Below are 23,106 nucleotides of genomic sequence, written 5' to 3' on the forward strand. Positions count from 1 at the left end.
CAGGTAAGTATGCGTGCTGTCTGGAGTAAGGTAAGCATACACAGGTATCGGGTAAGCATGCTGGATCTCTGGAACAAGGTGAGCATACACAGGTACAAGGTAAGTATGCGTGAGTCTCTGGAGCAAAGTGAACATACACAGGTAGCAGGTAAGTATGTTTTTGCTTCACAGGAACCAGGAACAAGGTTGGTAGGAAAAATTTAGCCCAGAGTGAAGGACAGAGTGAGCTTTTATAGGAACTCCCACTCCTGAGTCCTTCAGGTAGGAGTTCCAGTAATGAGATAGGGTTACTACTACAGTTAGGGATTATGAAATAGGGTTAATATTACAGTTAGGGGTTATGGAAACAGTTACAGGTTACATTTTAGATTAGGGTTAATTCACTCTCTGCCTCATAATACTACAAAGCTTTCTTGAACCTGTTCTCAAGCACTCAAAATCAAATATTAATGTGAAACTTTGATGCACATAGTGAGATCTCAAAATAATCTCTTCCTAACACTTACTGTTACTAGCTGTCTATCTCTCACCCTGATATTATATAAGCAAGTGTCATACATTTTTCTTTCTGTTAATCAGAAAGTGAGAAATACTTTCTGCTAATTTATTAAATTGTGTATCTGTAAATATCATGAATATAAAACTGTGCCTTTTAAATCATGCTGTTGTTTTAGATCCTTTTTCTGGGCAAAAAGCATTGGCTTGTGAAATGACTAATATCAAGTCGCTCATAAATACTTTATGTTGATTTCATACGATTTCCCACTTTATATTAATTTTCTGTCTCCTGTATCTGTGCCTAGATATTTATACTTCACATAAGTGTATGCATCTCACAGGATTAGCGCGCTGTCACGCCTTATGCCAAGTGATGTTAATGCTCTCATGGCCGTGAAATAAACAAAACTTTTTTTTTAGTTTGTTTCTTTAACAAAATAATAACTTTAAATGGACATGAAACCCAAAATTTGTATTTTATGATTCAGATAGAGAAAACTATTTAAAAAAAAGTTTTTAATTTATTTCTATTAACAAATTTCCTTTGTTCTCTCGTTATTCTTTGTTGAAGAGATATCTAGAATAGGTAAAGTGGACATGTCTGGAGCACTATATGACAGGAAATAGTGCTGCCTTCTAGTGCTCTTGCTAATGTGTAACATAGTTGCAAGTCTGCTGCCATATACTGCTACAGACACGTGCCCACCCCTGAACTTAGCTTCTAGCTTTTCAACAAAGGATAACAAGAAAATGAAGAAAACTTGATAACAGAAGTCAATTGAAAAGTTGTTAAAGATCACATGCCCTATCTCAATCATCAAAGAAAAATCTTGGGTTTTATGTCCGTTTAAATATCTCGGGCGCAATCCGATATACAGAGTACTTTTTGGCGCAAGCGAGGTAACCTGCGCTGCCCGTAGTTTCACCTTGCACATTGGGGTATCCAATATACCCTGCTGGCAGTTGCTAAAGTGCCGTAAATCGGACAAACTAGTGATGTCCAGAAATAAGCATAAGTACAAATTTCTGTATTCGCCAGTGACTTATGGCACTTTAGAAACTGCCTGCGCCTACAAAAACGTACTAAAATATAAAATCTCCTGTAACTGTCTAACACGCCTCCCAAAAATAGCCCGACACGTATACCCCTCTATCCGCAATCCCCCCTCTCACTCCTAACAATAAATGTATTAACCCCTAGACCGACAACCCCCCACAACGCAATAAGCCTAATTATTAACCCCTAAACCAACATAGCCCACACCACAATAAACCTATCCTAATATTAACCCCTAAACCGCCGCTCCCGGACCCCGCCGCCACCTATATTATATGTATTACCCCCTAATCTGACCCCCCTACACTGCCGCCACCTACATTAAATATATTACCCCCTAATCTGACCCCCCTACACCGCCACCACCTATTAAATTTATTAACCCCTAATCTGAGCCCCCTACACCGCCGCCACCTACATAAAATATATTACCCCCTAAACCTAAGTCTAACCCTAACACCCCCTATCTTAATTATTATTTAAATAAATCTAAATAATATTAATATTATTAACTAAAGTATTCCTATTTAAAACTAAATACTTACCTATAAAATAAACCCTAAGATAGCTACAATATAATTAATAATTACATTGTAGCTATTTTAGGGTTTATATTTATTTTACAGGTAACTTTGTATTTATTTTAACTAGGTACAATAGCTATTAAATAGTTAATAACTATTTAATAGCTACCTAGTTAAAATAATTACAAAATTACCTGTAAAATAAATCCTAACCTAAGTTACAAATACACCTAACACTACACTATCAATAAATTTATTAAATAAACTACAGTTATCTAAACTAAAATACAATTAAATAAACTAAACTATATTACAAAAAAAAAAAAACACTAAATTACAAAAAATAAAAAAATATTACAAGAATTTTAAGCTAATTACACCTAGTCTAAGCCCCCTAATAAAATAAAAAAGCCCCCCAAAATAATAAAATTTCCCTTCCATAAACTAAATTACAAAAGTAATCAGCTCTATTACCAGCCCTTAAAAGGGCCTTTTGCGGGGCATTGCCCCAAAGTAATCAGCTCTTTTACCTGTAAAAAAAAGAACAATCCCCCCCACATTACAACCCACCACCCACACACCCCTATTCTAAAACCCACCCGATCCCCCCTTAAAAAAACCAAAGTCTAACCCACAAGTGGTCCTTACCTGTTCTGAAGACCGGCGGAGAAGGTCCTGTTCCAGGCGGTGAAGTCTTCTTCCAAGAACCAGTCGGCACGGAGTGGAGGAGTTAAAGACTGATGACCGCAGAGCTGAAGATCGTCGACTCTGGAACTGAAGACCGGCTATGCTGGAACTGAAGATCGGCGATGCTGGAACTGAAGAACACGGAGCCATGGAGCGTGGAGGATCCTCTTCATACGATCTCCGCCATACAGTGAATAGGAATTCAAGGTACACGATTAAAAATGGCGTCCCTTGAATTCCTATTGGCTGATTTGAGCCTTCAAATTCAAATCAGCCAATCGGATGAGAGCTACTGTAATTCTATTGACTGATTTGAATAGTCAATAGAATAAGAGCTACTGACATTCTATTGGCTATTCAAATCAGCCAATAGAATTACAGTAGCTCTTATTCTATTGGCTATTCAAATCAGTCAATAGAATTACAGTAGCTCTCATCCGATTGGCTGATTTGAATTTGAAGGCTCAAATCAGCCAATAGGAATTCAAGGGACGCCATTTTTAATCGCGTACCTTGAATTCCTATTCAGTGTACGGCGGAGATCGTATGAAGAGGATCCTCCACGCTCCATGGCTCCGCGGTCTTCAGTTCCAGCGTTGCTGGTCTTCAGTTCCAGAGTCGACGGTCTTCAGCTCCGCGGTCATCGGTCTTCAACTCCTCCGCTCCGCGCCGGCTGGTTCCTGGAAGAAGAAGAGGTCGCCGCTTGGAAAAAAGACTTCACCGCCTGGAACAGGACCTTCTAAGGGCTGGTAATAGAGCTGATTACTTTGGGGCAATGACCCGCAAAAGGCCCTTTTTTTTTTTTTTTTTTTGTCCTTTTAAATATTTATTTTATTGAATACCACCAGGGAAAAATTTTACATTTAAATATAAGCAAAAAGAAAAACAGAGACATATTCTTTGTATATGTGCCACGCAGGGCATCAAAACATATAAAGCCAAAGCATACAATATTTATCCTGCCTATATAAACTAAGGAAAAGACTTTCAATAATGTCTCGGCCAATATAACTATATTCTCCCTGCTTGGAGTTTTTAACTTTAATATACCTTCTATTTTATTAACTCCATGTTTTAATTTAATTTGCGGTATTGCTTATTTCAGCAATTTTACAGTAGTCACAAAATAAACAGTTAGTTTGGTTAGGTGTACCTCAAACAAAACAGAAACAAAAACAAACAAAAAAAAAAACAAAAAAAGAAAAAATTCCCCCCCCTCTCGCACTTTATGATCCTACATTAGCTGGAAGCCAGGTACTTGGGAAAGTCCCCGCCAGTATCTGTAATTGAAAAAAAACTGATTTAACATATGGTTTAACTATAATATTTTGTGTGCCAGTTGGCAAAGATAATATAAATACTTTCCAATGTTTAAAGAATCGCTCCACTTGATCATCAAGCAGCCCATGTAGGTTGTAATGTTCAGACATACACTGAATTAGCAGGGCCTGTTTAAGCTCTCTCATAGTAGGCGCCTTTTTTGCTTTCCATTTTCTCAATATTAAGTTTCTGCCCAAGAATATAATTATATTAATCAATTTCAAGTTACGCTCTATTCCTTGATATTTGGCTAGAAATACAATCTCCATGGGCTGGATAGTGTAGTCAAGTTGGAGCACTATGTTCATCCAATATATTATCTTAGCCCAAAATTGCCGAATCCTCGGACAGTGCCAAAAACAATGTAGAATATCTGCACAGAGGGCACTACATCTGGTGCAAGGAATATCCACCCCATACCATCTTGATAATTTTGCAGGAGTAAGATATGTCATTAGGGCTATCTTAATTTGGGATTCTCTCCATGCTGTCAACACCCAACTTTTTTCTGTTACCTTGAAGGTATCCACTATTCTCTGTGTATCAATGTCTGGAAGTGAGGGACGCCATTTAGCCACTATGTAATCTAGTTGTTCTGATGAGGGGTTTTGATTAAGGAGAGAGTAGAGAGCAGAGATAGAGTAGCAGCCTGAAGCATAGTTCTTAATCTTAAGTTGTAACTCCTTAAGCGACCAGTCTAATCCATATCTTTGTTTGAGTTCTCCTATGTAATTCCTCACTTGGAGATATGCATAAAAGTCACATTTCGAAAGACCGAACAGATTACTTAATTCTTCGAAAGTTAGTACATTAGAGTTTTCGTCCATCATTTGTGTAATATAGATCAAACCCTTTTATATCCATTGTTTAAATAGACTATTGCCTAACCCAGGTGCGAAATTAGGATTCCCAACTATGGGGAGAAATTTAGAGACATGTGGCGAGCACCCAGTTTCGTTGCATAATTCCTGCCATGCCGTGATGATACTCCTATAGGTTATTAACTGAAAAGGGTCTGAAGAGAGTTCTGTGATAGTACAGTGTAATAATGCATCTAATCTAAATGGCAAAACCAATGTGGTTTCCCAAGCTGCCGAAGCAATTTGATCCTGTTCTAAGAGCCAATCTATCGCAACCTTGCTACGTGCTGCTAAACTATACCGTTGCAGATTCGGAAGTGCCAAACCTGCGGTTGTTTTGTTATTCATAAGTCGTGCTGTAGCTATACGCGGTTTGGCTCCTTTCCACAGAAATTTTGAACAGGCCCTGTTATATTCTATTAAGTCTGCTCTATGAATCGGAATTGGGATATTTTGTATGTAATATAGCAATTTGGGAAATATGACTGTTTTTATTAACATTACCCTAGCAGTTAACGAAATTGGAAGTTTAATCCACTCCTCCAATTTCCGTTTACAAGCAGTGAAACACTTACGGAAATTCATGTTGTACCATTCCTCCGGATTAGGGCTTAACATGATGCCCAAATATAGTATATTCTGTACTTCGGCAAAAGGGTGTATAATGTCGTCGGTTTTTTTTTCTATACAGCCACATCAATTCTGATTTTGTCAGGTTAATCTTATATCCCGATATTTTCCCGAAAATATTAATTAATTCCATGAATTTGGGTAAGGAGTCTTTAATGTTACTCATAACTAGCAGTAGATCGTCTGCATATAGTAAAAGTACTAATTTTTGTCCCGCAATTTGAATGCCTTCCAATTGTTGTCGTAAAATAATCGCTAAAGGTTCTAAGGATATATTAAAAAGTATAGGTGAGAGCGGACATCCTTGACGGGTCCCTCTATGTAGTGAGAACCGTTCTGTGATCTCCCCGTTAATAATTAAAGCGGACCTAGGATCTGAGTAGATTAGTTGAATGTAATGATTAAAGTTTCCTGTGATTCCGAATTGTTCTAATGAAAAGAACAGATGCTCCCACGAAATGCGGTCAAATGCCTTTTCCGCATCTACCGATAGTAAGGCCGTGTCTTCAGTGTTTCCCGGTGAGCGTTTTAATCCTGTTGAAACTGAAATCAAGCAGGGTCAGGAGTTTGCGCATATTTTTGGCTGGATTCCTGTTCGGCATAAAGCCGGATTGATATTCGTGTATTAATGAAATGAGATGTGGCTTTAAGCGATTTTCCAAAATGCTCATTAGTAATTTATAGTCCGTATTTAAGATTGATATTGGTCTATACGAGGCTGTTTGCTCAGGGTCTTTATTTTTTTTTGCTATTAAGTTGATATTCGCGGCCGTAAAATATTGGGAACATCTGTTTCCTTCAACAAAATAAAAATTAAATAATTTCCGGAGGGATGGTACAACATGCTCTCCTAGGATCCTATAAAATTCAGTTGGTAGAGAGTCAGGTCCCGCAGCTTTGCTGGTTTTTGCTGCCTTAATTGCTGTTTGTATCTCAATCTCTGCTATGGGAGCATTAATCTCTGTCAGCCTATCCGCAGAAAGTTTAGGTGTCGTGATCTTCTCCCAGAACAGTTTTCTTTTATCTATGGTACATTCTTCTGATTTATATAGCTCTTTAAAGTAATCTACGAAGATTTTACTAATGTCTCTATTATTTGTTGCTCTCATGTTATCTTTGTTGATAGCTGATATTGTGTTTTTGTTTGTTCGTTTCGTGATTCTGGCTAAAAACTTAGCCGAAGTACCACCAAACCCCCCGTATAGGGCCTTTTGTCTATGTATTTCTTGGATAGTATTTTGTTTTAGGAACACGTCCCTAATTTCCTTGGCTTTTGTGTATTTATACCAATTTTAACTAGTACTATTTGATAGATATGTTCTATACTTATTTTTGACCTGATTAGCCAATTGTATTTCACGGGCCTTAATTTCTTTTTACGCTGGCACAAATAGGCCTTGATTTTCCCATTTAGCACTACTTTGGCCGCTTCCCAAAAAATCTCAGGTTTCTCTATATATGCTCTATTATAGTTTTGGTATTCTTTCCATTGATTACACAACCAATTTTGGAAATCTATATCATTAATTAGATATTTAGGGAAAAAAAGAGATTGATTAGACATAGATCGCTTAGCTAACATTTTTGTTGCTAATGTGATAATAGCGTGATCTGAAATCGCTATCTCTCCTATCTCTGCCCTACACTCCAGTCCCATCAAGGAGTCTGAGATCAAGAATAAATCGATCCTAGACAAAGCTTGATGACCCTTCGACATGCAAGTGTATGCTCTGGCATCTGGGTTTTGTATTCGCTAAATGTCGGACAACCCTAACTGTGTACGGAATTTCTGCAGGATACGTATTTTCCTATCTGGTTTGAAATGTAGTTTTTTTGTCTGTCTATCTAATAGTGGGTCGCCTAGTAAATTAAAATCACCAGCGACTATAAGGTCCATACCTATATATTTATGTAAGCGCAGAGTCATATCATCCCAAAATACCTTATCTACTTTATTTGGGCCGTAAATATTACAAAGGATGAGTCGCTTTCCATTGTGGAGTATTTCCAGGATTTGAAACTGTCCTTCTATATCTGCTATTGAAAGCAGGATTTTATATTCCAGGGCCTTATTAAATAGTATCGCGACTCCTCTTTTACGCGAATTATACGGAGCTGCTATTACCTCCCCTACCCATTTCATCTGTAACTTAGAAATTTCGGTGTCTTTAAGATGAATTTCCTGCAAAAAGGCTATGTCTGGTTTCTCCCTGGCCAGATGCTTAATTACAGATTTTCTTTTAATCGGGGAATTTATGCCCCCCACATTCCAAGAAGCAATTTTAAGCGGGGAAGACATTCTTTGTTTTTTATTTTTATATAGTGCTGCATCTGTAATGTTTAAAAAGAATAGCTGTAAGAAGACAGATTCGTAGAGAGGAGCGCGAGAGGGGTGGATTTGTGACATAAGGAGAGAAAAAAAAAACCACAAAAAAAAACCCATCAACCTTAACAGAGGAATATAATTAAAACTTATGTAATTTAATAGCCTCAAAAAACATATAATATCATAGTCCATCTTGATATTAATTAAAATATGTAATAAAAAGAAAAAGAGAAAAGAAAACAATATACTCTAATCCTATTTTACGCCATGTCTAAATCTTTGCACAAAGAAAAAGCCTCATCTGGATTATTTACAGAGTAGGACTTCCCGTCCTTTATTAAGATAAATTTTGCCGGATTAACTAATCTAACAATGTAGCCTGCCTTCATAAACTTTGTGAAAAATGGAGACATTTCCCTTCTTTTGGCTACTGTCTCGGCCGAAAAGTCTTGGAAAATTAAAATTTTAGATGCATTAATACAAAGAGAATCAAGTTTCCTGTAGTGCTTTAAGTATAGAAGCTTATCTTGGTAGTTGACGAATTTGAATATAATTGTTCTGAGTTTAGTTTCACTATTAGTATTTTCTCGCAGGAAACCAATTCGGTGTACTCTCTCTATCTGAAAAGGTGTCGCGGGGGGAGGTACCAAGAGCGCCTGGGGAAGAGTAACAGTTACAAAGGCCATCAAGTCCTGCGGACCCACAGATTCCGAGAGGCCAACAACCCTCAGATTGTTGCGCCTTGACCTATCCTCTAGGTCTTCGATCCTGTTCTGTAGTGACGTGATGGCCTTATCATGCTTACCAGAAGTGGGCAAAATGCTATTGATCCTGTCCTCTAACCCAGACACTCGAGTCTCCACCTCCTCAATTCTAGAATTAAATTGTCGAATTTCACAGGTTAAATTAGCAATTTCAGTTTTAATCTCTTTTTTAACTGCCTCTAGATGAGGAGTGAATATCTTGGCAATTTCTGCTCCTAACTCAGCCATATCACAGCTGCCTATACCTGACAGTCTACGCTCTTGTGATATGTCAAGGACGGGTTCCGTTGGCTTTGAAGTTTTTTTTTAATCTCTTTTAGGGGGCATATTTGGAGAGGAGCTCTTATGTGTTATATATCTATCCATTCAGCTGTATCAGTATGTGCCGTGTAATGAGTGTACGTGAGAAGAGAAAAAGAGAAAAGAACACAGTGAAATAGTGTAAAGATTATGTGAGCAAAGGATATGTAAGAAAAAACAAAAAATTAAATTACTGTCTAAGGGTCTAAAGAGACCGAGAAGTGGATGTGTTGAAAAAAAATAAATTAAAAAGAAGCGTTTCTCGACTGGTGTCTGTGAAAAGGAAGGTGATTGTGTTTCGTGAATGTCATAGGGCAATAAAGTGTGAAAGTGAGAAAGCAAGAGCTGGAAATAAAAAAAATAGTGTGAATGTGAGTGCTGGAGGCAAGTGAAAGAGCTTAGCTCCTGTCAGAGAAAAATCCTATCCGCTATCCCCTTTGTACCGATCAGTCGCTATGTAAGAGAAGGTCCTCTAGTAAACCATTAAAGTTACTTCTAATTTAGCGAAGAATCATATACACACTTCAGTATTTAAATAAGCAATAAACACAGTAGTTTCTTGATCATATATCTGTCAACTTGTATCCAACAGAAAAATAGTTGTCCCACCTTCACCACAATATAATGATCATACAATCTGCAAATACTTAAATGCAAGTTATTCGAAAAAATGATATAATATTTATAGATCTAAGACAATTTTCTTCCTATATAAATGCATCAAAAAGCGAAACTAAAATGACATTGATATCTGTACAGTTATATAGGAATTAATCCATCTAATAAGCAGCCACTTGTGGATCTCGCCCTAAAGTCAAAGTCGCAAAATTGGGTAGCTGACCACAATTAAAAGTTAGTCAATCAGAAATGTTTCTAATCTTCCAGCTAGGGTTGTAATTAAGGCCCCAAGAGAAAATATGCAGAATGATACTTAGCTCGGCTCCGCTGCTTTTTAGGACTTTCTCTGGCATCAGATACTCTTGATTCCCGCTAGTAAGCAAGCCACTTATGCAGCGAGACACACCAGGGCGTCTCTCAGTAGACAGAAATGTCGACTTCTCTACTATCCTCTGTTAGCAAAAAAGAGAAGAATGCTTGCGGGGGAGCCTGTATTGCTCTTTGTTTGGTGGCCAGCTCCTGTAGTTCCTCTTAGGTGCAAGTATACAGGCTCTTTATACTTTGTGCTATTTCGTGAAGTACAACTCTGCGGGCAACCCCCAGAATGCTACCTGTACTGCCAAAGCGCGCCTGTTCAATCCTCAGATTCCTACGCCGCAGCGGTCCACGTCACTTCAGCTGCTCCGGATGCCAGACTCTGCGGCTCCAGCTACCACCGCTCAAATTCCAACGCACACTTGTCTCCCGCTGTAATCCGTGCGCATCTAGACTCTCCCAGGTAAGTTGAATGTGGAAATATGGGAGCCCTAGACGTCCAAAAGATGATCCGTAGTAATAAATATTGCGGGTCCAAGCACTCTTATTGATCAAGCAGTCAGCATCGGCAGAGCGGTAGTTTGTAAAGTGTCTCTACTCAGTACACAGTTTATTTCAAGTAGAAGCCGGGTAACAAACCATAGGGTAACAGAACATAGGTTGATAACAACCAGCAAGGGTAAAATGACCGCCTTCAGCGTTCTCCGTCCACACCTTTGCAGGTAGGGTGTGAATCGGGTCTGTGTAGCGTCCGGCTTTTCAGGCAAAGGACCCTGTTCCAGGAGACACACCACTATGGCTGTATGACTTAGTAATTACACACATCGGGGTTTTGTTATGGAGGTGCTGCAGCAACTTAGCAGTTTAATGCCTTGGATAGACTTCCAATCTGAGATCCGTAGATCACGTACCAGCCTATATACCAGGAATAGGACATCGGTAGCCTTCAGAATGCCGGAGAATAGTAGCTTGAATCCCTGACAGGGAGAGGTGAGGTTTTCAGGCAGCTACCTGCAGAGCTACCTGTTGGCTCCACCCACCGGCCGGAAGTCAGCCGGTCTACACCCAAAAGGCCCTTTTTAGTGCTATTTGTAATTTAGTTTAGGGTAGGGAAATTTTATTTTTTTGGGGGGCTTTTTTATTTTATTAGAGGGCTTAGATTAGGTGTAATTAGCTTAAAATTCTTGTAATATTTTTTTATTTTTTGTAATTTAGTGTTTGTTTGTTTTTGTAATATAGTTTAGTTTATTTAATTGTATTTTAGTTTAGATAATTGTAGTTTATTTAATTAATTTATTGATAGTGCAGTGTTAGGTGTATTTGTAACTTAGGTTAGGATTTATTTTACAGGTAATTTGTAATTATTTTAACTAGGTAGCTATTAAATAGTTATTAACTATTTAATAGCTATTGTACCAAGTTAAAATAAATACAATGTTACCTGTAAAATAAATATAAACCCTAAAATAGCTACAATGTAATTATTAATTATATTGTAGCTATATTAGAATTTATTTTATAGGTAAGTATTTAGTTTTAAATAGGAATACTTTAGTTAATAATATTAATATTATTTAGATTTATTTAAATAATAATTAAGTTAGGGGGGTGTTAGGGTTAGACTTAGGTTTAGGGGTTAATATATTTAATATAGGTGGCGGCGGTGTAGGGGGATCAGATTAGGGGTTAATATATTTAATATAGGTGGCGGCGGTGTAGGGGGATCAGATTAGGGGTTAATATATTTAATATAGGTGGCGGCGGTGTAGGGGGATCAGATTAGGGGGTAATACATTTAATGTAGGTGGCGGTGGGGTCCAGGAGCGGCGGTTTAGGGGTTAAACACTTTATTAGGTATTGCGTGGGGGATTGTGGTTGACAGGTAGATAGACATTGCGCATGCGTTAGGTTTTATTTTGTAGGCATTTTAGGGAGTTACGGGGCTCCAATACTCAGCGCAAGGCTTGCTACGCCTGCATTTTGTGGCAAGGTGAAAATGGAGTAAGATTTCTCCATTTTCGCCACGTAAGTCCTTACGCTGTATATTGGATACCAAATTGCGCGTGTTTTCTATATCAGTCTATGGGCCAAAAAACTACGGGCGAAGGCAGAAATATATGAGCATAACTTCTATGTTACGGCGTATATGTGATACCAAACCCACGCAAAATCTGGCGTCACTGGCTTCTGCGGGCGACGCTGCATATCGGATGGGGCCCCTCATTATGTTTTCATTAGTAATATATGGGCTTCTATAAAACTGCAGCCTCCATATCGTCATGATTACAATAGGCTGGATTTATAGATGCTCGTAAGGTTACTGAGGCTCCCTACTGTGGACTAGATTAGAGTGGCACGCTAGCTGTTGTGCCCTTGCAATATAGGGTTTATTGCAGCTCTTTGCATGCGTCGGAAGTAAACTCATTCACTCTAGTGCAATATAATTATTGTGTGTTGGGATAGCACAACTTCAGAGCTCTGAGAGTTGCACAAAAACATTAAAATTATATTACAAAGTAAAGTTACATTCATAATAACACTAACTTATAAAAATGATTTAAAACAATTGCATAAAAAGTTCTAAGGGCTCAAAGATATGAGGTCTCAGGTGTTATAAAAAAAAAGGCAAGCAAAGGGCTTTAGCATAGAGATACATACATATACATATAAGTATTTAATCATATAATGAGAGAGAAAACCACAAACATAGAGAACAGAGAACAGAAGACAGCTCTCACTGGTCTTGAAATAATGCAATAACTGCTTTTATTTAACCCCTTAATGACCACAGCACTTTTCCATTTTCTGTCCGTTTGGAACCAAGGCTATTTTTACATTTTTGCGGTGTTTGTGTTTAGCTGTAATTTTCCTCTTACTCATTTACTGTACCCACACATATTAGATACCATTTTTCTCACCATTAAATGGAATTTATAAAGATACCATTATTTTCATCATATCTTATAATTTATAAAATATGAGGAAAAATGAAAAAAAAAACACTATTTCTATCTTTGACCCCCAAAATCTGTTACACATCTACAACCACCAAAAAACACCCATGCTAAATAGTTTCAAAATTTTGTCCTGAGTTGCATGTTCTTTGGTTTTTTGCAAGTTATAGGACAATAAATACAAGTAGCACTTTTCTATTTCCAAACCACTTTTTTTCAAAATTAGCGAGTTACATTGGGACACTGATATCTTTCAGGAATCCCTGAATATCCCTTGAAATGTATATATATATATATTTTTAGAAGACATCCCAAAGTATTGATCTAGGCCCATTTTGGTATATTTCATGCCACCATTTCACCGCCGCCAAATGCGATCAAATAAAAAAAATTGTTCACTTTTTCACAAACTTTTTCACAAACTTTAGGTTTCTCACTGAAATTATTTACAAACAACTTGTGCAATTATGGCATAAATGGTTGTAAATGCTTCTCTGGAATCCCCTTTGTTCATAAATAGCAGACATATATGGCTTTGGATTTGCTTTTTGGTAATTAGAAGGCCGCTAAATGCCACTGTGCACCACACGTGTATTATGCCCAGCAGTGAAGGGGTTAATTAGGGAGCATGTAGGGAGCTTCTAGGGTTAATTTTAGCTTTAGTGTAGTGTAGTAGACAACCCCAAGTATTGATCTAGGCCCATTTTGGTATATTTAATGCCACCATTTCACTGTCATATGCGATCAAATTAAAAAAAAGTTAAATGTTTCACAATTTTAGGTTTCTCACTGAAATTATTTACAAACAGCTTGTGCAATGATATCACAATTGGTTGTAAATGCTTCTCTGGGATCCCCTTTGTTCAGAAATAGCAGACATATATGGCTTTGGCGTTGCTTTTTGGTAATTAGAAGGCCGCTAAATGCTGCTGCGCATCACATGTGTATTATGGCTAGCAGTGAAGGGGTTAATTATGTAGTTTGTAGGGAGCTTGCAGGGTTAATTATAGCTTTAGTGTAGAGATCAGCCTCCCACCTGACACATCATACCCCCTGATCCCTCCCAAACAGCTTCCTTCTCTCCCCCCACCCAACAATTGCCCCCGCCATCTTAAGTACTGGCAGAAAGTCTGCCAGTACTAAAATAAAAGGTATCTTTGAATATATTTTTTTAGCATATTTACATATGCTGCTGTTTAGGATCCCCCCTTAGCCCCGAACCTCCCTGACCCCCCCCCCCCCCACAAACAGCTCTCTAACCCTCCCCCTCTGCCTTATGGGGGCCATCTTGGGTAGTGGCAGTTGTCTGCCAGTACCCAGTTTGCAAAAAATAAATAAATGGGTTTTATTTTTTTTTATTTTTTTTTTCTGTAGTGTAGCTTCCCCCCCCTGGCTAACCCCCACCCCCTGACTGATCTTTTTTTTTTTATTATTTATTCCCCACTTTTTCCCACTTTTAACTTAAAAAAAATTCTGTAGTGTAGCAGTTCCCACCCGCTCCCTCCCTCGTTCATAAACCTCGTTTGGATTACTCACGAGAGAGATTGCTTCCATAGGCTCCAATGTAAGCCCCATTTTAATGCCGTAAAGCACGGCATGAGAATCTAGCGCATCGAAGGGGGTAAGTCGTGCAGTGATGGGCAGAAATTGTTAAATATATATGTATATACATGTATAAGGATATAGCTATATATTTACAGGGAACACATAGTTCCCCATAGAACGAATGTAAAAGCACTTTTCAGTGACTTTTTTTCGAATACACCCCAACCGCCAACTTTAACCTCATAAAACTTCTTGTGTATTTAAAAAAAAAAATAAAAAAAATAAAGATACTATTCTTTTTTTTTAATTTAATATAAAAACATACACTATTAGCACTTTTTGAAAATTGACCTGATCTCTTGTTAATTTTCTGAGCACTAATTGCTACTGCAAGCTCGCGGTAGCAATAACCAGCCACATGTAATAGCTGATTATTTATTGTGCGCTTATAGATGGGCAAATTTGCCCATTTACGGGCATGCAATAAATTAACGCTTATTTTGTAATCTAGCCCTATGTGCAGCAAGAAGTGAGTCGTTACTTGTGGTTCAGTTGATTATAGTGAAATTGAAATGATTAAGCTCAATGCAAAAGGCATCAGATTGTGATAAAGTACTGGACCAATTAGTATGTTTTTGTTGTACATTTTTTAAAGGACTTAAATTTATAATGCTGCCATAATTTGCCTTATATTACAAGTGTTTTAAGCTAAGTATATGGTGTCGATTTACAAAGCAGCGGATGCTGTATCGAAGCTCCATCGTTTTCAGGTTAACTTCTTAACTTTTAGGTGGCGGACTGAAATCATTCCGATCTGATACGATTGGGATGATTAATGGCCCCTGCTAGCGGCCGATTGGCCGAGAGTGAGCAGGGGTGGCATTGCTCAAGCATTTCACCAGAAATGCTTGTGCAATGTTAAATTCCGACAGCGTATGTTGTCTGCATTTAGCGAGGTCGAACAGACATGATTTGCTACAGAGCGCACCAATCTTAATGTTCGGCACCAGGCACGAGCAAAGAATGCCAAATCCTCCAATGTAACCATAAACAAATCATTTCAGACAAGGAGCTCATATAAAAGGACCTTTATTCATCCATCAGGTTCCTACATAACTGGAAAGGTTTCAAGCCACTAGGTGGCCCTTAATCATGTCTAGAATGTTTGTTTATGCTTGTACTAAGAATAGCTGCAGCCATAAGGAGCTGAGACAGAAGAATATTTTGAATCTAAATATGCGGCACCAAAATTGTTCTACACAATAAAATATGTACATAACTAAAACATGATCACATGATAGTAATGGTGTGTTGATATTTAAAAAAAATAATGCAACATGTCTGCTAAAAATAAAGGCAATTCAAAAAATATAATTTACTTCTATTATTAAATATACCTCTGGGGCCCATTTATCAAGCTCCGAATGGAGCTTGTGGGCCCGTGTTTCTGGCGAGTATTCAGACTCACCAGAAACGCCGGTTATGAAGCAGCAGTCTAAAGACCGCTGCACCATAACCCTGTCCGCCTGCTCTGATGAGGCGGACAGGAATCGGCGGAAATCAACCCGATCGAGTACGATCGGGTTGATTGACACCTCCCTGCTGGCGGCCGATTGGCCGCGAGTCAGCAGGGGGCGGCGTTGCACCAGCAGCTCTTGTGAGCTGCTGGTGCAATGTTAAATGCGGAGAGCGTATTGCTCTCCGCATTCAGTGAGGTCTTGCGGACCTGATCCGCAATTGTCAGATCAGGTCCGCAAGACGTTTAATAAATAGGCCCCTATGTCTCTTGGTCTGCTTTTCCCTTCTATGGGAGCATATTAAAGTAGGCTTAGAAGCGTGCATGTGATTTGAGCAATGTAACAATGTTATGCATAAAGTGCTGCAAATGTTTGTGCTGTAGATATTTCAGAAGCTTTCTCTAAAAGTAAATATAATTTTAAATAATTTCAGATACATAAAACAACTAAGCAAAGAATACTTACCCTGATGTTAAAAACGTTATTGTACTTTCACAGTGAGCTCTGCAAAACACATAATTATAGCGGCACTGAATCATGGTATTATGTTAATTCAACATTAAAGGGACAGTCTACTCCAAATAATTTATTGTTTAAAAATATAGATAATAACTTGATTACCCATTTCCCAGTTTTGCACAATTAACACTTATATTAATAAACTTTTTACCTTAGTGATTGCCTTGTATCTAAGCCTCTGCAGACTGCCCCTTATCACATGGCTATTTATTTATTATCTATTGACTTGCATTTTAGCCAATTAATGTCCTGCACAACTCCATGGGAGACAGCAAAATGTTATCTGTATGTCCCATATGAACTCGCAGTCTTCTGTTGTGAAAAGCTAATAAAAAAGCATGTGATTAAGAGGCTGTCTGTAGTGGCTTAGAAATAGGCAGATATTTAGAGGTTTAAATGTTATAAAGTATATTAATAAAACAATGTTGGTTGTACAAAGCTGAGCAATAGGTAGTAAAGGCGTTATCTATCTTTTTAAACAATAACTATTTTGGTGTAGACTGTCCCTTTAACTAGTGATTTTGTCTGTAATCTTACTTTTTAAAAGCAGTTAATCACTTTGCTACTAGAGAGGGCTCCTAGCTGCCAAGAGGTTAAAAAAATATCAGGGATCTCTTCAATAGAGAGAGGGAAGATGCCATATGCTATCCCTGTGGGTGTCCCTTGGCATGCAGAAGCTGGCTAAGTACACTCCTTGGTGTAGGAGCCAGAGAAAGATGCTTAATGGCTTCCAGACTCTGATATGAGTTCTGTTGCCTTGTGTCCCTCTTCAGTAGTTGTAGGAGACGAGTTTGAATTACAGCTCAGCCTGGCTTGCCAAGTTCATGTCTATTCCAGCCAGTCAGCTTGCCAAGCAAGATTTATAGCCCTTTAGTCGGATATCAGTGGAAGAGGCCGCATTGTGTGATAGCACCAGAATGCCAGAGACTCTTATCAATGAAAAAAAAAATGACTTGTATGATCATATTTGTGTACACCCCTGGCTTGTAACTATTCCCTTCATACAGCAAAACTAATGCAAGGGAAAAGATACTTGTACATGTTTTATATTTTTTTACAAACATGTATTACACTGCCATTTTATGCAGGTGGAATTCCTCCACCCCTCAGGTGTTAAAGGCTGAAGGGGCCGATTTATTAAGCTGCAAATGCAGCTGTTTTCTGCGCGAGCCATGAGGCTCATCGTAACATGTTAAGAAGCAGCGTTCTTAAGACCGCTGCTCCTTAATTCATTCGCCACCTCTGAGGCGGCGGACAGCAATCAATCCGATTGGATACGATTGTGATGAATGACACCCCCTGCTAGCGGCAGATTGGCTGTGAATCTGCAGGGGGCACTATGAATTGTGCAGGAAATTGTGAGGTAAAATATCCTTTTTTACGTAGAGATGTTCATGTGATATTTTCCTGTCAGCGTTTTACAGTTATGCTGCAGCACTTTCAAGTGATTTATCTTATGAGTTTAAATATATATCTATATCTATATGAATATATATATATATATATATATATATATTTATATATATATATATATATATATATATATATATATATATATATATATATATATATATATATATATATATATATATATATATGTGTGTGTGTGTATATTTACTGTAAATATTTCACATTCCAAAATGTATTTTTAAATAAATATTCCTATATATCTGTATATATCTATACCTATCTATAATCATCCATATATATAGGTACAAATATATATTTTATCAAAAAACCATCAGATATATGCAGTATATATATATATATATATATATATATATATATGTATTTAAGACTAAATTGAACATATTCTGCTATGTGAAGAACATTGGAATGTAAAATATTTTTATTGATATTTCATATCGGGTTAGCACATTTAAGAAAACGCGATCAGGTCTGCGCAACTTTTAGTCTATGGGGGAATATGTTAACACGGTCTCTATATAGTTCAACTTTTTGTGCCCCTCAGGTTAGTGCTCAATTCAAAACTTTTTACTTTCCACTTATAATACGCGCGCCACCTGACGCTTGCCAGAACCTTACTTCTAGCAGAGTTAACGCACGAGTAGGAGTAATAAATAGTGCTTCACTCATAATCTAGCCCTTAATGTCCCTTTAATGGAATATGAAACCTCCCTGAAAAAATGTGTGATTCAGACAGAGCTTACAATTTTTAAAACATTTCCAATTAATTTCTCTTATCGAATTTGCTTCGTTCCCATGGTATTCTTTGTTGAAGAGATACTTAGATAAGCATCCGGAGCATTACCTGGCAGGAAATAGTGCTCTTGCAATTGGATAACATTCTTGCAGAACTGCTGCAATAGTGTGCTCCAGACACGTGTACACTCCTGAGCTTAGCTCCTTGCTTTTTAACAAAAGATACCAAGAGAATGAAGACAATTTGATAATAGAAGTATATTAGGAAGTGGTTTTGGTCTGAATCATGAAAGAAAAATGTTGGGCTTCATGTCCATTTAAGAAGACTCTGTAGCCCTTGTTTTTCTGTTTTCTGTGTAGTTAAGACTTTCAGGGGAGCGTTTCACAATGTAGTAAACATAATATAATGTTTTTAAGCTAATCTGTAGCTCAGCTAAAACATCAGTTGAAGATGTTTTAGTTTGTTGCTAAGTGGAGTCTCTCTTTTTACCCATCAGTTCAATGTCACTGAATGCCGGGAGACAATGACTTGCTTGCTAAAGGGATCAAATTAATGTAATTAGGAAATCATTTACCAAAAATTGTTTTGTAACAAACCGTTAATGAATTGCGGAGGTTTGCTCAACACTATAGTCAGAAAAATAATTGGTCTCATCATCTGCATTTAAACCTTATCATAAAAGATCCAAAACAAAGTGCACATAAATCTAAATGATGACACGGATCCCTGAACATTCAATGACACTGAAAAGCAAGCAGCGAATTCTCGCCAGTTTCTTATGGGTCGCTGTGTTATATAGAGAGAGTCCCTACACGATGCTGGCACCTTCTGCTCTACACAACATGTTAAAGGGACAATAAACACTAAATAAATGCCAGATAGAATGATGCATTCAAAGAAAAGTTTAGTCTGAGAATAGCATGTTGATGTATTTTTTAAAGTTTCATTAGCTGTTTAAATATTGACAAAATAAGTGTAAAGTTTTAGTGCCTATAAAACAGTGGGAGCTGCCATGTTGTAACTTAAGTTACCTTCTCTGCTATGGCTAATTAGGGACAGTTATAAATTGGTCACTAGAGTGTGCAGCCAATGGCTGTGTGGAATATAACAGTGCTCTGTACTTCCATTTCTAACAGGAACTGAAAAGCTCACACAAATTTGAGAATGGAATTACAGGAAAAATAGACAAAAATAATACAAGTATATTGCAGAGGTTGTTTTTTTTGCATACAAGTTATCATTTTATATTACCATCTCAAAGTGTTTAATGTCCCTTTAAGTAAACTGTATTTAAACAAACAGAGGATGAACCTGTGACATTGAACCAGCATGCTAGTGACATAAACCGACTGGTGACATAGACCCCCTATTATGGATTTTGGGGGTGCTAAACATTTCTTAAATACCCTCAAATCTTAAACTTCTCAACAACCGTGCATTTGGAGAACAGACCACCTGCTCTTTTCAAAAGAGATTTAGAGGGAATTCAAACGAACATAAAAGTGCAAAAATAAATTGCTTTAATATGTTAGGGCATGTTGTTATTTTATCATTACTTGCATATAACCTCGGCAAAGGGTTTAAACGCATAGGGCAAGATTACAAGTGGATTGCTATTTAACCCTCCTGCTAGAGCGTTAAAGGGACACTGAACCCAAAATTTTTCTGTTGTGATTCAGATAGAGCATGCAATTTTAAGCAACTTTCTAATTGACTCCTATTATCAAATTGTCTTCATTCTCTTGGTATCTTTATTTGAAATGCAAGAATGTAAGTTTAGATCCCGGCCCATATTTGGTGAACAAACTGGGTTGTTCTTGCTGATCAGTGGATAAATTCACCCACTAGTAAACAAGTGCTCTCCATGGTTCTGAACAAAAATTAGCTTAGATGCCCTCTTTTTCAAATAAAGAAAGCAAGAGAACAAAGAAAAAATTGATAATAGGTGTAAATTAGAAAGTTGCTTAAAATTGCATGGTCTATCTGAATCACAAAAGAAAAAATTTAGGTTCAGTGTCCCTTTAACTGCGCTAGAAGTAAGCTTTTTGCACGCGTCAGGTTGTGCTAGTATTACAAGTTGAAAGTAAAAAGTTATTGCAAAAAAGTGGATAAAACCAAACACCCTACTCACGCACAAACACGATTGCATATTCTCAAGGGCGATAAACCGACATAGAAATATGAATATTTCACATTCCAATGTTCTTCACATAGCAGAATATGTGTGCTGCGCCGATTCCTCCTATTCTCTTTGAATTACTATGTTTTAAAGTATCAATATTAAAGTTTTGTTTTTTTAGGAGCTCGGAGTTCTTTCTCTTTTTTACGCTATTTATTCATAAACGCATATTTCTACGTATGTCTGATGATTTTTTGGTACAATATATATCTATATCTATATATACAGAAATTTTAGAAACTGCACTCTCACTAACATAAAATGACAACAACCAGGGTGCCGGCAAGAGCGATAAATAGAAATTATACAGACCACACTTGCTGGTTTTCAGACAAACGTCAGTATTTCTTTATTCTGGTGACGTTTCCTCATTGGGTCTGAGGAAGGGGAGATTATCCTCGAAACTTCATCAGAATAAAGAAATATTGACGTTTGTCTAAAAACCAGCAAGTGTGGTCTGTATACTTTCTATACATATATATATATATATATATATATATATATATATATATATACACATATACAGTGTATATATATAATATACATTATTATTTATAGTTATATATATATATATATATATATATATATATATATATATATATATTTATTAATACGTAGAACATATTCAGCTATGTGCTGAAAGTTGGAATGTGAAATATTTACAGTAAATACACAGCATAACACTTTAATAAATATTAATATTGCATAAATATGATTTTTCATTTGTTAATCTACTTAATTGCAATGCAATTCTGTAAATGTCAATACATGTATACATACACATGTGCGTGCATGTATTCCCCCATAAAAATTAATGGTGAAAAAAAGTAGAAAAAAAACCTAACACCCGAGATCGCACCCATTGTGCAAACAGAGCATATTCGCATTAGCAAATGTGAAATATTTATGATAAATAAATAGTTAAAATCTTTAGTAAATATGAATATTGCAAAAATATGTTTTATCAGGTTTTCCTCTACTTAATGGCAAAGGGCTAGAATGCACTTATATATATACTGTATGTCTGTATATGTGTACATATATATATATATATATATATATATTAATGTTTTCATATGTGTATATGTCTGTAAATACATATATACACATATAAATACATAAATACATATATACACATATAAATACAAATATATCAATATATATATATATATATATATATATATATATATATATATATCCATACTCATATTTAGACATGTGTATTTCAATGTTAAAGCCCTTTGCAGCCTTTTTTTAATAACACCTGAGACCTCATATCTTTGAGCCCTTATAAATGTTTTGTGTAATATTTTATTAATATTTTTTATAAGTGTTACTTTGTAATGTATTTTTTATGTGTTTTGTAACACTTTTTTGTTTCAGGAAACAGTTAACCACAGCTCTGAGGACGCACAAACCAAATTCAATTGTGCTCAAGGGATCACATTTAATTTCAACTTGCAATATAATCAAACAAAACCCGGGATAATCCCTTATTGCTTGCATGTAACTGTTAGCGCTCCACTTGTTATCCGGCCCATAATTAATCCTCCAGAGCACTACTGCTTGCTAGCTGACTGCACCTGGGAAGCCAATGGAAAGAGGAACATCTGGATAGCCACCAATCAGCAGCAAGCTCTCAGTAGTGCATTGCTGCTACGGAGTCTACTGTTTTATGCTTTTCAACAAAGAATTCCAAGATAACAAAGTAAATGGAATAATAGAAGTAAATGGAAAAGTCTCTTACACCTCTATCAGATGCATAATAAGACTTTAAAGGGACATTCCAGCCAAAATTTGAATCCACGTTTTACTAGAAGCATTTTTGCTAATAAATGTATATTGCATATATGTTCCTATTCAAAGATGTAATTCATCTATGTGCATTTAAATTTTGACCGTAATGTCCCTTTAATTTTCACTTAATTGTTCCTTTAATACATTCAGTGATTTTCTGCCCTGGTTGACAGCTTGGTTATATGACAATAACAGCAGTCAAGAGGTTAATCTGTTCTCTTGTTTTTACATTTTTATATTCTCTGTCCCTAAGAATCTCCTACTACTAAATAAATGGGGCATATCTTGAAATTGATGTTGCTATATTACACTTATTTAATTTTGTTTTGTCACTGTTTCATATTATTTGTGCTGAAATCTGCTGTTCTTGTAACTGCAATCGCCTGGCACCTGCCTCTCGCCAACTCTGTAGATTACATGGACATTGAGCACACATACGCTGGTTCGCAGGCTTTATACTTTCTGTTGTCAAAGATAAATATGTTAACTAAACAGTGTTGTACATAAAAGATGAATACTAAGAACATACTAT

The 23,106-nt window shown here is 36.8% G+C and overlaps 1 long non-coding RNA gene across 1 annotated transcript in view; it reads left to right on the top strand.

Moving 5' to 3' along the window:
- LOC128641385 (uncharacterized) overlaps positions 1-22,865 on the top strand; it is a 147,453-nt gene extending 124,588 nt beyond the window's left edge. Inside the window, exon 3 of the long non-coding RNA XR_008399480.1 lies at positions 22,161-22,865. This is a non-coding gene — a long non-coding RNA (uncharacterized LOC128641385). The remainder of the gene's footprint in view (positions 1-22,160) is intronic.
- Positions 22,866-23,106: the final 241 nt, after the last annotated feature.

The sequence above is a fragment of the Bombina bombina genome, chromosome 10 (genome assembly GCF_027579735.1).
Source record: "Bombina bombina isolate aBomBom1 chromosome 10, aBomBom1.pri, whole genome shotgun sequence".
In the NCBI taxonomy this organism is placed as follows: Eukaryota; Metazoa; Chordata; class Amphibia; order Anura; family Bombinatoridae; genus Bombina; species Bombina bombina.